Here is a 14076-nt window from a genome sequence, read left to right as displayed (position 1 = left end):
ATATATATTAAACTCTGAGGTGTATGTTGTTCTTGACAATTTTGATAAGTGAACAGGTGAAGCTATTGAAATAAAATAATGCTTTCTGATAAATAATTTTAAGCAGGGAAACAGATTTGTAACCTGTTAGATTTTTCTGCAAACAATGAGCTGAGTGGATTCATTCCAAACAGTGTTTACTTCTCTGCTTCAGTTCATGATCATTCTGGCCAGCTACATACCAACATGAAAGCATGTTTCAAAAAAAGAATCAATACTTGCTAAAGGACTTGCTATTGAGCAGTAAGACGAGTACACGTTAGCTAATATTGAAACTATTAAGTGTAAAATGTTTCATCATTCTGAAGAAGCAAACTAAGAGGGTTTGAAATGACGATATCATTGCAGAAGAATTAAAATGGTGTTTGCCATTACATTGACAGGAATTACTTTTTGTTTTGGAAATGGATGGCTGAGGTGATCAGTCAACTGCACTGGTCTCTGCTCCCAAGAATGCTGTGCAATAAACTTCAAAGAGATGGATCTGGATCAAAGTTATTTATATTTATGTTTATGTTATGTGTTATGCATTACAGGTTTTCCAGTCATACTGTGATTGAAATGAGCTGAGTAAGACCTCTAAATGCTCTGCCGAGTTCAGTGCTGAGTTATTAGTCAGGAAGATCAAAGAGTCCAGCCAGTTCTACGTTCATTGAATCCAGACTAGCTTGATGGCTAGTCAGCATGAGCAGCATCATCTTTCCAACAACAGGAAGGCAGAAAAATAGCCTCAACAGTAATCTTGTAGAACACAGAGACCTAGGGGTTCAGGTACATAATGTTTTGAAATTTGCGCCACGTGTATACAGGGTGTTAAGAAAGCATTTAGCACGTTTGCCTTTATTGCTCAAACTTTTGAGTGTAAGAATTGAAATGTTATGTTGAGATTGTATAGGACATTGCTGAGGCCTCTGCTGGAGTACAGTGTTCAGTTCCGATCACTCTGCTGTAGGAAAGATATTATTAAACTGGAGAAGGTTCAAAAAAGATTTACAAGAATGTTGCTGAGAATGGAAGGTTTGAGTTATAAAGATAGGCTGAATAGCTAATACTTCTTTCATAGGACCGTAAGAGGTTGAGGGTTGATCTTATAGAGCTTTAATTCACTACAGTGTGGAAAAACGTCATTTGGTCCACACCAACCCTCTGAAGAATAACCCAACCAGACAATAACCCCTGACTAATGCACCGAATACTATGGGCAATTTAGCATGGCCAGTTCACCTGATCTTCACATCCTTGGACTGTGGGAGGAAACTGGAGCACCTGGAGGAAACCCACGCAGACATGGGGAGAATGTGCAAATTCCACACAGACAGTGGCCTGAGGCAGGAATCGAACCCGAGTCCCTGATGCTGTGAGGGAGTTGTGCTAACCACTGAGCCACCCGTCAAAAGGGGCATAGTGAAGGTGAACAGTGAGGATCTTTCCTTGAGGGTGGGGAGTTCAAAACTAGGGGCATATTTTGAGAGTGAGAGGAGAAAGATTTTAAAAAGACCACTATAATCCACCTTTCAATGCAGAGAATGGTTCCTATGTTGAATGAACTTCCAGACGAAGTGGTGGATGCAGGTACAGTAGCAACATTGAAAAGATATTTGGATAAGTACATGAATAGGAAAGGTTAGGAGGGATATAGGCCATAGTGGGACTACATTGTTTTTGGAACGTGGTCAGCGTGGATTAGTTGGACCAAAGTGTCTGTTTTCTCTATGATCCTATAACCAGAATTCCCATTTCTTATAACATATAACATAAAGCTGAAGTTGATTTCTGTGGCAAGTAGTGAATCATGAGCAGAAAACAAGGGTGGATTTGCAATAGCGAAATGTGGAGGTCAGCTCAGCAGGTCATAATCAGTACATAACGTCCTCAAACAAATGATTGTCACAATGGAGTTTCAAGCATGAATACAAAATGTGTTTGTGTGGCGATTGCACCTCCTTGGTAGGATTCTTTATAAGAATCGTGATCCTAAATCTGATGCAGGTATTCCTTGTCTCACACCAGCCAGCTCTAACTCTGCAGTCTAGAATAGAACTGCCTGGGATGTTGAACTCTTATTGATTGAGAGCATTATGCCAGCCCCCTGTGCATCTGACACAAAGCATCATGAAGCCCATCTTGTGGTTGCACACCAGCATGACATTGATAGATCGATAACAATCCTGTGAAGTGCATTGAGACTTTAACTACATTCATGTTGTTATATGAAACCGGTTGTTATTGGTGATTCCAGAGATGATGGTCAGATTGCTTCTTATGACAATCTAGACAGAAAAGTAACTCCAAGTGTTTGCTCATTTTGGCTGCTGTCATCACAGAGAGAAGTTTACATACCAGGCCCGCATCCTGAGAAACATTCCATTCATCACTTCTTCAATTTATTCCACACACCTCGCTCCGGCATACCTCTATCCTCCACACCTCCCTCCTCCACACCTCCCTCCCCCACACCTCCCTCCCCCACACCTCCCTCGCCCACACCACCCTCCCCCACACCTCTCTACTGTTCATGTGCTGATGACATCATGGCATCCTCTCCCCTGGCACTCGCCTCCCTCTTCTGTTGTGCTCTCAAAAGTATATCCAACTACCCTCCCACTGTGATCATGGTAGTTTAAAAGCTTTCAAATTTGTGTAAGAAAAGCTGCACCAGCCCAGCAGTTGTCACTGAGGTTTGTTTCTGATGGTAATGCAAAGTTGAAATACCTGTGACTCCATCTCAATGGGTCATTTTGCAAGGTCTGGAAAAACTGCACTGGAGACACTAAATTTAATAAAGTAAAATTAAGTTTACAAACATTTTATAGGTATCCCCTAAAAGCATTAAAATTGCATACATGATTTTATGCTATCTTCCATAATTCAATATGGGTGGCATGGTGGCACAGTGGTTAGCACTGTTGCCTCATAGCACCAGGGATGCCAGGTTCGATTCCAGCCTCAGGTGACTGTCTGTGTGGATTTTGCACATTCTCCCCGTGTCTGCATTGGTTTCCTCTCACAATCCAAAGATGTGTGGGTCAGGTGAATTGGTCATGCTAAATTGCCCATAGTGTTAGGTGTGTTAGTCAGAGGGAAATGGGTCTGGGTGTGTTACTCTTCAGGGGGTCGGTGTGGACTTGTTGGGCCAACTGGCCTGTTTCCATACTGCTGGGAATCTAAAAAACAATTGCAAGGTGCTTTCTTATTGGTATCTGAATCTGTCACCATTTAATAAGTGAATTGAAAGATTGGAGTCAGATCATGGTCGCAATCAAAATATTCATTACTGTAACTCACCACCACACCACTGGCTCTTAATCTACCTATTTCTGGGGTCAACTTTGCTTCCTTTGTGTTTAATGAACGCTGAACTACCAGGCAAAGAATGAATCAGCTTCAGTCATTAAACGTTCCAGTCTAATAGCCAACTGGTATTTGCTGTCTAGACTCACAGAATGAGTGAACATTACAGAAAGGACTGACAAGCACCCAATGGCCAAGGGGTCATTCAGCAGCAGGAGTCAACACCTTCATGGCAGAATGGGAGAATATTTTTTAATGGGATGTAAAAAAAATCTTATCAGTATCTGTTTTCATGCAAGTAAAATTACTGCATGGAATTAATAGAAGCCTTTCCCCAGCTTCATCTCCTAATTGCTTATCCTGAGCTCTTGGTTGGATTGTTCTTTGACAGGAACCTCACCCTCGACTTTACTGCCATGGGTGACCCTACCAGGAGCTTAGCTCCAGATGGCATCGCTCATGAGATCTCAGGACCACACAAGTGTCTCCACCATGACAAAGTGACAATCCATGGAGAGACCTGAGGAAGTGGCCAACAGAGCGAAGATGCCTGTGCATGTATTTGTTTAATGTGTGCTACTTGATGTTATATTCCAAGAACCGCATGATACTTCAGAAATCAACCAACTGATTCCAACAGCCCGGAAACCATGATGATTGGAGCTGATCGATTTGTTGCAGCCTTCCTCCGCCTTCACAGCCATTGAGTTCGAAGTAACTTTGTCCACCTGTTCCACTGTTGAGGTCACCTTTTCTCCAATGTCTACCTTAATGAGGAGATCCAACAATGCCTTAAATGTGCTGGAACAGCATTTGACTATCTCCAAACATGAGTTCTTTCAAGATTGTGACATCTGGACAGACGCCAAAATGTTAGTGTACAAAGCAGTGTGATCCCGACGCTCCTGTATGCATCAGAAACTTGGACAACATCTGAAGTTCCTCGAAAAGTACCATCAACGCTGCCTTCGAAACATCTTGAATGTCAGCTGGGAAGACAGAAGCACCAACGTCAGCATGCAGAATGAAGCAAAAACAACAAACATTGAAACCTACATCATGAAGAACTAACTAAGATGGAGCGGACATGTTGTTCGGATGAAAGACGAACCTCTGCTGAAACGAATCTTCTACTCGCATCTCAAAGAAGGCAAACATAAAAGAGGCAGACAACAGAAGAGATTCAAAGATGTTTTAAAAACCTTCATGAAGAAATGTAACATCGACATCAGCAATTTGGAAACCAATGCCTCGGACAGGAAACTCAGGCAAACCGAGGAGCAACAGCAACTTGATATGCAGGAACAGAGATATGCAGGAACAGAGATATGCAGAACTAGAAGAAAAGAGAAGAAAACGGAAGGCAAGGCAGCAACAACCAAAGCCTGATCTGCCATCTGGAAATACTTGTCCTGAATGCAGAAGAACATTCAAAGCCAAGATTGGATTCATAAGCCTTCTGAGAGCCCATCGAAAGATCAACAGAATGAAGACCATCATCCTCAACCTTGAGGGATAGCCACGATGACGACAACTTATCCTGAAAAAAAAGTCAAGAAATACTTCTGTTCCCGGTAGCCTGTCAGTTTTTTCAAAAGATATTTGACAAAATACCACATAACAGGCTTGTGGGTGATGGGATGAAAAGGGCAGAACCAACACAGATATGATATAAAATTGACTAAGTTATAAATTAGCCAATTGTCATGACAAGCCATTTCTCAGATTTGTGGGGAAATGTATAGAGATGGTCCTTACAATTTAGTAATGGATAGACCTGGTAGATATAGAGGTTTGATGTTGATGTGCATTAATGATTTGGATTTAAGGCACATCATCTAAGTCCAAAACCTATTGGTGATGCAAAGTTTGGAATTGTATTCGAGAACAGGAAGATATTCAAAAGAATGGGCAAATGAAATTCAAAGTAACATGAAATGATACGTTTTGATCAAACAGACCAAATATAGTCTGAATAGACTGAAGGGGCCAAATTGTACAAGTACACTGAGATGCAAGAAACTTAGTGCACAACTGGGCAATGTGGTGGCTCAGTGGTTAGCATTGTTGCCTCACAGTGCCAGCGACCTCGGCTTGATTCCAGTCTTCAATGACCTTGTGGACTTTGCATAATCCCCCCCCGTGTCTGAATGGGTTTCCTCTAGGTGCTCCAGTTTCCAACCCCAGTCCAAAGATGTGCAGATGAGGTGGATTGGCCAGACTAAAATATTCATAGTGTCCAGGGATGTGTAGGTTAGGTGGATGAACCTGGAATGCAGGGTTATGGGGATGGGATGGGAGGGGTGGGTGTGGATGGCATGTTCTTCGGAGGGTCAGTGTGAATTTGATGGGCCGAATGGCCTGATCCACACTGTCGCTTCAACAATTCTCTGAACTCTTTGAAGATGGTGGGGTTGTTTGATTAAAAACAATTAATAAAGTATAGTGTTCTAAAGAAAATCATCACCTTGAAAGGATAACATTGTCTCTCTCCATAGATGCTGCCAGGCCTGCATTTTCAGCTTTTCTTTCAGAGTTTCAGAATCTGAAGCACTTTGTTTTTGTAAATAAAGGGAAACATTTTAATAAAATACTTGCTGAAGAGTTTCTGCAATTCTGATGACGGCCTTAGAGGAGGTCCGATGTACTGTGTTATTTTTCACATAGATTGCCACTCCATTTTCGCACAATAACAGTGCTCTGCATATCCGCCAGGAAATTCCAATCAGGTTTTGTAACGAAACAAGGAACCATACCTCCAAACTGACAAGGCTCTGAAATGTAACAGTCCAGAATCACAGACAGCTGCTGTGAACTGGGGGTGGGGGGGTGGGTTGGGGGCAGTTGGATCCCAAGGTTGGTGAAAGGAGGCATGGTGGAGGGTGATTCAGGGATGGGTGAAGGGGTGTTGGGTCTGGAGATATCGAAAGGATATTGTGTCTAACAGCGCGTTGGTGGTGGGGAGGGGTTCAGGTTTCAATGAGGCTGTGCTTTGTCAGGTCTGGCTGTGGGGGAAATGGTGGGGAGGGCTCCAGAGCAGACGAAAGGAGGAGGGGGACTGAGTTGGATCTGGCAAGGGGTGTTTTGGCTTACTCGCAAGCAGCATGTGTATATTGTATAGACTAATTTTCAATCTTTCTTCATTATTTTCCCGTGATAGTCCTTCTTCCAGTAAGGTTTCTTGCTGATATGGAAGCTTTTGTTGTTAAGTATGTAAAGACCTTTACCTGCTTAATAAAGTTCTTGGTTTCCTGGTGTATGCTTGATCAATTTGCATTCTTGAAAATGCATCTGCTCTAGCATAATACTTGCCCTAAATCCATTCTACTGTAGTATTGCATCTCACCCATTTTAGTTAGTATTTATGTTCTGTAGCAATTTGCAATTTCTTTGGCCCTCAACAGTGTTGTAAACAGCATAAGATCTAAAGGGAATTGCAAATCTAGGAATTAATCATAACTTTTTTCCACAAGCTCATGCAATTCCAAGGACTTCTTTCTTGAACACAGCACAGCTTAATTAGGTTTCTGTTACAAATATGGATGCATAGAGAATTAATCCTGTTTTACTAATTTTATTGGGTTTGGAGTGAAACTTTCCTATTACTCATTGATGCTACTCCTATGTTTCTGGGTCATAACAAGATAAACTTTCTAATGAAATAAACATTATCTCTAATTTTTGGTGGGAGCTCAATAATTTTCATTTCAATACCATGCTTGATCTCATCTGAAGAATTGTCAGAATTGCTTGTTGGGCAGAATATTGGATAGACATTATGAACCAGCAAAGAATGACTAAAAATATTACAGAGAGAGAAAGCTAGTTTATTGTAAACAAACAAATAGTAAGAGTCCCTGCAAGTATTAACAGATGAAGAATTTGTTAGCTAATGGGAAAATTGACATTCCAGGCAGGAGGCCTTCACCAGCATCTGCAGTCCTCACTTTCACCTAGCTAATGGGAAGCAGAGTGTTGGGGTGAATGGGGCACTTTTTTTGTATTGGCAAATTATACCCAGTGAAGTACTGCAGGGATCAGTTTTGGTGGGTCAACTATTTACAATCTATATCAATGATTTGGATGAGGGCACTGAAAAGCCAGTAACTAAGTTTGCCAATTACACTGATAGGCAGGAAAAAATATTATTCAGAAGAGGTATAGAAACTGAAAGAGAAATGGACATGCTAAGTGAGTAGACAAAAAAAAAGTTACAAGATGGAGCATAATGTGAACTTGCCCATTTTGGAAGGAAGAAAACAAATGCTTTTTAAATGCAGTTTTAAATGTGATGGATTTGGTAATACAGAGGCACCTGGATGTCCTGGTATATGGGTCACAGAAACTTAGCAAGCAGGTACAGCAAATGATGAGGAAGCCAAATAACATGTTCAAAAGAGAAATGGAATTTAAGCATACAGAAAGTTTATTGCAGTTGTACAGAACATTGGGGAGGCAGGGTGGCTCTATTGGTGGCATAGTGGCTAGCACTGCTGCTTCACAGCACTAGAGACTTGGGTTCAATTCCATCCTTGGGTGACTGTGTGTGGAGTTTGCACATTCTTCCCATGCACTCTACCGGTGTTCTGGTTTCCTCCCACAGTCCAAAAATGTGCAAGCTAGATGAATTGGCTATGCTAAATTGCCCAGTGTTCAGGGATGTGTTGGTCAGGTGCAATAGTCAGGGGATGTTAAGTAATAGGGTAGAAAAATGGATCTGGGTGGGATACTTTTCAGAGGGTCAGTGTGGAGTTCTTGGACTAAATGGCCTGTTTCTATATTGTATGGATTCTGTGACTATCAGAAGTGCTGAACATTAGTTTGGCCTATTAATATGGAAAAAAGTTGAATTAATCACTAACTGCAGTTAAGAGAAAGTCAACATACCTCAATCACCAATTGTAAGACTTATCTGAAAGAAAGGTTAAACAGACCAGACTTGTGCCCAAAATGGTGTACTGCCTCCAACATTATTTTCTATGAGACCTCTCAGATTGTATTTTGCTACATAATTTCAGACTTCTCATGAACTGTGGCAATATTGCACATGTACAATCTACCTTTGACTGGAAGACATTGTAATTTGTGAAATAACTCCATGTAAGCTGATATCCTGTTACAAAGTTACCCTTTATTTACAAGTGCACAGTACATGACACTGACAGCTAGCTCAGCTGGCTCCCAGAATGAGCAGAACCTCTGCCACTCCTGTTTATAATATTCTATTACAAAACAGTTTACAAAAAAGTTACATTTATAGCTGTATACAACAGCAATTTTACAAGGGAGAGGAGCAGCAAAGCCAGGCCCCAAACCCTACCGTTCAACTAGTTTACAGGGAATTGAGGACAAACCTCAAATCCCAGTTTCAAATATAAACTGGCTCTTGGGCTGCTCCTACATACCATTGGGATCTCACCCACCCCAATGCACCTCTGGCCAGTGAGCTATCCTGGCACATCTTCCGGCCACCTCTAGGACAGCCCGTCCCCTTCCCTGGGATGACAGCGTGCAGGGTAGCCCACAAGCCTTCCGGATCTCAGCCCGCCCCTACGCGCCTTCTGGCTGTCGGCTGCTCTGACACCTTTCGACCACCTCTAGGACAGCCCGTCCCAATTACCCCTTCTTGGGACAACAGCGCTCAAAACAGCTTACCCACCATCTGGCATCAGGGTGGCCTACCCACCCTCTGGCTTTCGGGACAGCCTACCAACCTTCAGGTTTACAGGATGGCCTAGCCACCCTCCGGCTCTCGGGGTGACAGCTTTCAAGACGACCCATGAGCCTCGCAGCTCACAGCAAGACCTGCCAGACCCAGGGACACACAAGACAGTGCGGGTGATAGACCCAGGAAACACCACAATACAGTTAATTACCAAAAAAAAAGTCCTTTCTGGTACACAGTCCAAATCTATGCAGTCTTCAAAATAAGGAAGTCTTCAGGAACAGCTTCTTCCCGGTCAGTATTAAACTGATGAATGGACTCTCTTGCCCCAAACAATGCTGACCTTGCTAACATTGATCTTGCCTAGTACATGCCGTGTGCAGTGTGACCTGTATGCCTCTGTCTACAACTTCCAATCTGCACATCCTTGATTACTGAGATCTGCTTGTACTGCTCGTAAACAAAACTTTTCTCTGTATTTCAGTACATGACGATAAATCAATTGATCAATCAATCAGTTGAACTGCCTGTGCCAGTTTTGCCACTTTTGAGATTGTTGTGGCTCTTTCACATGCTTAAAAGATGCCAGAAGCATTAGGATCTGCACCACTGTTTCTCCTTATGGAGTTTGGTTATCCTGTTGTTTATTTGTAAATATTGCTGTGCTGTCAGTTGCTTTCCATTTGTCGGACTGTTCCTTTCATGGTATTCCTGCTACTTGGATTAGCTTTGAAGCTTCTCCCGGTGCTCTTGTCCTGCTGCTGAGTTTGTCACTCATTATTTTAATGGAGATTGGAAGCACTATGTTACTGCAGAAATGTTGCTGGAGTCTAAACAAAGGGTTAATACTTAAGAATATTGAGCCTTTACTCTACAAGGTTGATAACTGAGTGGCACAGATTTATGGGTACTGGCAAAAAGAAGTAAAGATGAAATGAGTGAAGGAGAAAGTATTTAAATGAATAGTGAGGGTTCAGATTTTAGTAGGTTGTTGCAAACATTTTATATTGTAGATTTCAAAAGGGAGCTGGAGAAATCCTTGAAGGAGCAAGAAATCCAGAGATCTACAAAAAGACCCCAGAGAATAGGACTAACTGACTTAATATTCAAAAGCATCACAGCAAACTTAATGCTATCTTCTATGTAGTATTGGTTTATGATGCTATTCTCTGAAGAAATCTTTCATTTTATTTTTCAATTTTTGTTTAAATTCATTCACAGAATGAGGGTATGTTGGTTAGGCCAGCATTTGTTGCCCATCCCTGATTTCCCAGAGGGCAGATAAGAGTCAACTTCATTGCTGTAGGTTTGGAGTCACATGCAGGCCAGACCAGGTAAGGATGGCAGTTTTCTTCCCTAAAAGTCATTAGTGAGCCAGATGGTCAGCAAGCTTTTGGCTATCATTAGATTCATAATTCCAAATTCTTATTGAACTCAAATTTCACCATCTGCCATGGTGGAACTTGAACCCCTGTCCCTAGAATATTACCTGGGTCTTTTGATTAATAGTCCAACAATAATACCACTAGGCCATCTCTTCCCACGTTATTACTCAGCTTGTCTTGGAGAGCTGTATGGCTGGTCCTGATTACAGAAAAATAAAAGGGAGTAGGTGAGTGGGGGCTGATGAATGTATGCCAATTGATGTGAGTGTTGGATGATCTCAACTTCACAGAAGGTTCGGTTGTGAGAAGCTGGTCAGGGGTATATTAAAAACCTGATGAAGATTTGGTAAGAATGATCACCACCTGATTTTCTGACCTACTATTTTAGCATCATCAGCCACATCAGCTAGAAAACTACCACAGTTCCTCATGGTAAAGGGTAACTCTTCCTTTTGATGCTGTTGGCTATGACTTATTGACTATCTGTGATCGGTAACAATGACATGCTATCTGTGCCTCTTCACCTTGCACGGTAACAAGAATTTTTTTTTCCTGATTAATCACTACCACCTCTGGAATTTCCCCTAATGACCAGGAAGGTTTGTGCTGTAGACATAAATGCATAGTCACCTAAGGCTTTCAATGTTTCATTGGGTACCATATAGCAGGGCTAATTCAGAAAACTAACATTCACAGTAATAATAATGAACTAGAAGCAGATAGAAGACTCATAAGTCCATATTCCTTAAACTGTGACTTATACCTCAATGGCACCTTGTGCTTCGTTCTCCTTGGTTTCTGGCAGCAGAAGGAAATCGGATTCATGCCAAAGGTTAAGTGCTTCATTTCCTGATATTAAACTGAGTTGTTTGCTTGATGGCAGGTAACATTCAATTGGATGACTTAACTTACAGCTGGTAGTAAATCAAGACCCAGAAAAGCAGTAAATTGTGTCAATACTTACCCAGTAATTAAGCATTAATATTCACCCCTTCATATAAAGCCCAAGTACTTTTCACATATTCCATTTGAATCTTTTATTATGTAAATATTATCTGCTTGCATATGTCACCATGAAGTATCATCTAATTAAACATTGTACTTATTCTATGAACCGAGTAACTCAGTACATTTAAAAGAAACACTCAAGATAAAACCTTGCTTTATATCCCTCAGTTCTGGTGGGGCTGCAGTCTGTCTCATTACTGAGTACTTTTATTCCAGAATCCCAACAGTTACAGAATTCACTTTTTCTCTCAGTAAATGCTTGTTGGGGAAAAAAAATGATATGAGTAAGGGGGTGGGGTGAAGGTCTGACATAAATTTACCAAGAGATCAACACACGACGTTTTGCAGAGACCAGGAATTTTAACTTCTGGTGCTGCCTCACCATTTGATTGATATAAGTGAATTTTATTTACTTGATAATGATTCAGATTTACCTCTGCTGCTGGGAATCCAGGAGAGTGCAATAAAGTGTCACTCAGGAATAAGTCATATTTTAAGGAGTATGTCCATGGTGCATCTGGTTGGTTTCCACTCCATTGCTTCCAGAACTGGAGCTACTGGTTTTCTGAAAGGTATAAGTAAATTAATTTGAGTTTACCAACTTTGGTTAGAGGCTTTGGCTAGTTAGCTCATCGCTTATGATCAGCACTTATCATTCAGACAGTAACTAAAAATAGGAAATTCATATTGTTATAGTTCCATAGAAGAATCCATACAGTTTGTGCAAGCAGGTCATTCAGCCCATTGAGTCTACAGCAAACCTCTGAACAGCATCTGATCCAGAACCTACCTGTACCCCTGTAACCCTGCATTCTTCATGGCTAACCCACGTACTATGGTCAATTTAGCATGGCCAATTGACCTAACCTGCACATCTTTAGACTTATAGCATTCCTAGTAAAAACACTGATAACTGAACATAGTATGAGAAAGAGGAAAATGAATCATCTATAGAAACCACCTAAAATTCAACCTCTTCTGAGATCTTTGGTTTACAATCCACATCTTTCTGATGAAATACATTTTGACAATTTTCTACATTAAATGCAATGTAAATTGAAGTTGATGATGTTATCATTGTCTGTTCTTCCTAAGCACACTGAATGCTTACATTGAATTATATCATGTGTGCATTACAGAAATAGGTGATTCAGCCCGACTTGTCTACGACTATGTTTATGCGCCATGTTTACCTCCTCCTTCCCATCTTTGCCTTACCCAACCAGCATATGCATCAATTACTTAGTACCCTATTTGCCTACCTAGCTTTGCTGTCAATGCATGTGTCCTATTCACCTGACCTACTCCTGTGATAGCACATTGCACATTATAGTCAGTCTATAGGTAAAGAAGTTCCCCCTGAATTCCCTATTGGATTTATTCCTATCTATCTGATATTGATGGCATCTAATTTCAGTCTTCTCCACAAAGGAAAGCATTTTCCTCACATCAATTTATTATTTCACTATTTTAAAGGTCTTCACCCCTCAACCTGCTCTTTTCCAGAGAAAAAAGCTCCAGCCTCTCATATCATTTCATCTGATAGCTATAACTTCTCAGTTCGCTGTGAATCGTATTTGCATCTTCTTCAATGCTGCTATATATTTTATAGTATGAAAAGGGATTGTTAAAGTGTGACCAGGAGATGGGATGGCCAGTGGCAATTAATTGAGAGACTCAGATAATGTTCTGGAGACCTGTGTTCAAGTCCTGCCATAGCAGATGGTGGAATTTGAATTGAATTAATAAAAGCCTGATGATGACCATGAAGCTACAGTTGACTGGCTTGCAAGACCATCTGGCTCACTTTGGGACTCACTGCTGTCCTGGACTATATGTGACTCCAGACCCACAGCAATGTGGTTGACTCTTAATATCCTCTGGGGTAAGCAATGCCAACATCCTGTGAATGAATAAATAACAAATCTAATCAAAGTTCTACATGAAAGCCCTGCTTTTAAATGTGAGGCTTTGAGAGAAGATTGGTTTGCTTTTTAAATGGCTTTAACAACTTGCATAACTACTTTTAGTGATGTTTTTGTCAATATTCCTGGATCGCGCGTCTCTATTCCATTTAAAAGCATTATTCAAGCAGTATGTGGCCTCTTTGTTCTTCCTGACAAAATGCATCACCTCACACTTACAGCATTGGAATTCTTTTGCAAATGCATGCCTGTTCTGTAGATACAGACCTGCCACTGCCATATCTGCAACAAAAAAGACAACCCTTTGATAATGTCCTGTGCAGTTTCAAATGATATCACAAAAAGCTTTTTGACTGTGCTTAATCCTTGCTGCAGGCTGACCTATGCAGATATGGGGTATCTGGGGCTTTATCCCAGGTTCTGTTTTGTGCTCCTCTGTTGTCACCTCCATGTGATACCCCTAAACCTTGAAGGGAATTTTATTCCGTTCAGATTCACTGTCTAAATCCTGCAAAGTGCTTGAATCTCAAAGATTTGTAACAAGCTGGTTGTTGTGACATGATATTGCTGTGAGAACAAGGAGCATTGACGCAAACTCAAAAGAATTTTTTTTTTATCCATCCAGAGGATGTAGATGTCACTGACTGAGCCAGCATTTATTGTCCATGCCTAATTGAGTTAAGAGTCAACCACATTGCAGTGGGTCTGGAGTCACATATAGTCCAAAGTCAGAAGTCGCATGACACCAGGTTATAGTTCAACA

This window comes from Chiloscyllium plagiosum, chromosome 3 (assembly GCF_004010195.1).
Source record: "Chiloscyllium plagiosum isolate BGI_BamShark_2017 chromosome 3, ASM401019v2, whole genome shotgun sequence".
Lineage (NCBI taxonomy): Eukaryota > Metazoa > Chordata > Chondrichthyes > Orectolobiformes > Hemiscylliidae > Chiloscyllium > Chiloscyllium plagiosum.
Note: the sequence above shows the minus strand (reverse complement) of the source record.